The following is a 4,002-nucleotide window of genomic DNA, read 5'->3' as shown; positions in this document are numbered from 1 at the left end:
GCAGTCCATCGGAACCTGCAGAGGACACCTGGTACCACACAGAGGACAGAAGACAGAACAAATCAATCAACTACCCCAGCCAGGTGTTGGCAGTGAAAATCTGGGCAAATGGAGACTCTAAGGTGGACCACGTCAGCCAGTGGATTCTGGAGAGATCTCACCGTGCTTGGAACGGTGAGACTGGCAGCAATTCTGAACAGCTGAACTATGAAAACCACTCGAGCAGGACCCTGGGAGCATGCCCCACGTTGGGGACCTGGGATGGGTGGGAGGCTGGGTGGGGCTTCTCCCCTTATCTCTCCCCTCGCCCCCAGACACAGGGAGGAAAAAAGAGAATGTGGAAACAATGGTATTACCCACTTGCCTCTAGCCGCTGACCCTTTGTGCCCTGATCAACTCTATAAAGATTATCAAAATAAAATAATTACCAAAAAATAAAGACATGTGCGGGGGGACAAGCGCAGTGGCCAGCTCTCGGCAAGCACCAACATGACACTTTCATCTGCCCGCTGTCTAGCTTCCGGCTGAGCACCCAGCCTAGCGAGCTCATGGAGAACGCTGGACGCCAGGCCACAGGAGCCCTCACCCCAGAACACAGGGCCCTGGAGGCCGGAATGCCACCGTGCTCCCCTGAAGGAGCACCTCCCACGCCAATCACTTCCTGGAGGCCCCGCCCCCAACACATCAGAGCTGTTTCTGTGAGTTGGGGTGGCAGTGGGGGCGTTGGGGGTCACACTGAAACTACAGCAGACGTGGAATAAGGCCCAACAGTGAGTGCCCCGTAGATCTGGAGGAGAGTTCGGGGACTGGGGGGGAGGGATTAGGACTCCCCACCCTCCCCAACACCAGGGATTAGGACATGGGAAAGGCAGGGAGCGGCAGCAGCTGCAGGGGCTGGGGACAGCACGGAGTCCCCTCACCCTCAGGGCCCCACGTGAGGAGCGCCCCAACGCAGTCAAACCGCAGCCCACAGGGCACACGGGAAGAGGTAGGGGGTGACTCCCACATACCATGGCTCTCCCCTGCTAACCCTCGGGTGCCCCTCTCCCCACCGTGTGAGCTAGGACAGCCTTGGCCTTGGCATTAGGGACGCACTGGACCCCAGGGCCTCGGGCACCGAGGTGACATGCCTCCTGGCAAGGTCTGTCAACATGGCTTGCACTTGGAACTTGGCCGCCACTGTGAGAGGAAGTCCCTCTGGACAAGGACAAAGAAGGCACGAGCTACCCTCCAGGTGCCAGGAAGGTATGTGGGCCCATGTGTGGCATCATGCTTGGCTCGCCCAGCCCTGATGACACATGTCAGCCAGGCTTGCAGTAAAGAAACGGGCGGTGCCCTGAACCGAGTCCACAGCGCCTATCACAGTCACACAGGTGCCAGCTAACTTCCTTCGTCCCTGACTTCCAGGGCTGTCTGTCACATAAAGCCTGAGGCACGGGTACGAGGAAAAGCAAGAAGTGGGCCCGGTGTGGTAGCCTAGTAGCTAAAGTGCTTGCCTTGGATCCCATATGGGTGCTGGTTCTAATTGGCCCGCTTCCCATCCAGCTCCCTGATTGTAGTCTGGGAAAGCAGTGGAGGGAAGCCAAAGCCTTGGGACCCTGCGCCTGCATGGAAGAGGCTCCTGGCTTTGGATTGACTCAGTTCACTTGGGAAGTGAATCATCAGACGGAAGATCCTCCTCTCTGTCTCTCTGTATATCTGACTTTCCAATGAAAACAAAAAAATCTTCAAAAAAAAAAAAAAAGCAAAGCAAGAATTGCCCTTTGGGCGGAAGGAGATGAGCAAGGCTCAGCCGGACGACGGCTCCCCGGGCGCAGGGGGCAGCAGCTGCATCGGGAATCCAGCCGGACGACGGCTCCCCGGGCGCAGGGGGCAGCAGCTGCATCGGGAATCCAGCCGGACGACGGCTCCCCGGGCGCAGGGGGCAGCAGCTGCATCGGGAATCCAGCCGGACGACGGCTCCCCGGGCGCAGGGGGCAGCAGCTGCATCGGGAATCCAGCCGGACGACGGCTCCCCGGGCGCAGGGGGCAGCAGCTGCATCGGGAATCCAGCCGGACGACGGCTCCCCGGGCGCAGGGGGCAGCAGCTGCATCGGGAATCCAGCCGGACGACGGCTCCCCGGGCGCAGGGGGCAGCAGCTGCATCGGGAATCCAGCCGGACGACGGCTCCCCGGGCGCAGGGGGCAGCAGCTGCATCGGGAATCCAGCCGGACGACGGCTCCCCGGGCGCAGGGGGCAGCAGCTGCATCGGGAATCCAGCCGGACGACGGCTCCCCGGGAGCAGGGTGCAGCAGCTGCATCGGGAATCCAGCCGGACGATGGCTCCCCGGGCGCAGGGGGCAGCAGCTGCATCGGGAATCCAGCCGGACGATGGCGGAGGCGAGGGCCGGGACATCCAGGAGTCCTGGGGAGTGGTCAAGGGCTCACATGCTGGACAGGCAAAGCCAGAGCAGCCCAGGAAGACGCGCACGGCTGTCAGGGATGATGAGGACCCGGGGGTGCAGGAACAGGGGGGACAACAGACGCACCGTGAGCAGTGGCCTTGAGTCCAGACAGGAACTGAGGGTTGGGGGTCAAAGACACTGCCCAGCCCCAGCTGCTCATTTCCATCCTAGGGTCGTTATTAAATACATATTTTCCTGAGCTGTTGGTCACTGCTTTGAGCAGAGTGCTGGTTTCTCGCCCAGTGAAGAGGTGGGGCTAGCGGGGGATGCCCACAGCCCACATCCAGTGCCTGGGTTTGAGTCCCAGCGCTACTACGAAGTTGTATCAGAAACCTGGGGAAGCGGTGGCTCATGTGGTGGGGTCCCTGCTGTCCATGTGGGAGATTCAGGTTGAGTTCTGGATCTTAGCTTTGGTTCATCCCAGCCATGGCTATGGTTGGCAATTTTTAAAAGATGTATTTTTATTTGAAAGGCAGATTTTACAAAGCTAGAAGGAGACAGATTTCCATCCGCTGGCTCACTACCCAAATGGCTGAGACGGCTGCCGCTGCGCCAGGCCGAAGCCAGGAGCCCGGATCTTTTCCCAGGTCTCCCACGTGGGTGCAGAGGCCCAACGACTTGGCCATCTTTTGTTTTTGCCTTGGAGGGTGCTCCGACCTCTGCAGGGCTGCAGGTCAGGTCTGCCAGTCAGGCAGGCACTCCTGTCACATGACCAGGTCCCCGTGCCGCCGAGGCTAGAGTGCTTACCTGGTTGGCAGTGATCCGTGCATGTTGTCACTGGGGTTCTCAGTGAGCAGGAAGAGCTGGGAGGGCACACCTGGTCTCCACCGGCGCCTCAGGCCTGGGGCTGACTCCAGCCTGGCCCTGCTGCAACCCACCGCGCCCACGGCCCCTGCAGGGCCTCTGAGGCCTTCTGGGGAAGACTAAGCCACCTCCCCAATCCGCTTCTTGCATACAGTTCTGTGGCTTAGGCTCTGCAGAAACCTAGCTAAAACCATGGGCGACCCCAACCCAGGGGGCCACAGGAAACACGCAGACACCCACGACAGGACTGAAGTGGGACACGGACACTAGCTGACAGAGTGCCTTTCAAAGGGCACAGTGGCACAGCACGCTAAGCTACTGCCTGCAGCACCCACATCTCCTTTCAGCTCTGCTTCCGATGCCTGACCCGGCTTCATGCTAACGTGCCAGGAGGTAGCATGTGATGGCCACTCCCATGGGAGATGTGTACCGAGTTCCAGGCCCGGAGCCAGAACAAAATACCAGCACGGCCCGGCCTCACTTCCAAAAAATGTGTATTTGTGTGGACCACAGCCCCCGCTGACTGGGCCCCGGCCACACCAAGGCCCCCAGGTTGTGTTGACGGGCCACGCGGGCCAGACGCTCCCCGGGGCTCAGTCACCTGTCCCTGGTGGCGCTGCCTCCACCTTTGCCCACGGAGCGCAGCCAAGGAACCTGATACAGAACGCAAGCAGTCACTCCCGTCCGTCTCCGGGGCCTTAGGACAGGGTGCCCCTCACGGCCACGGCCACGGCCACGTCTGTCACTGCCGTC

The sequence above is a fragment of the Ochotona princeps genome, chromosome 16, assembly GCF_030435755.1.
Source record: "Ochotona princeps isolate mOchPri1 chromosome 16, mOchPri1.hap1, whole genome shotgun sequence".
NCBI classification, from domain to species: Eukaryota; Metazoa; Chordata; class Mammalia; order Lagomorpha; family Ochotonidae; genus Ochotona; species Ochotona princeps.
Note: the sequence above shows the minus strand (reverse complement) of the source record.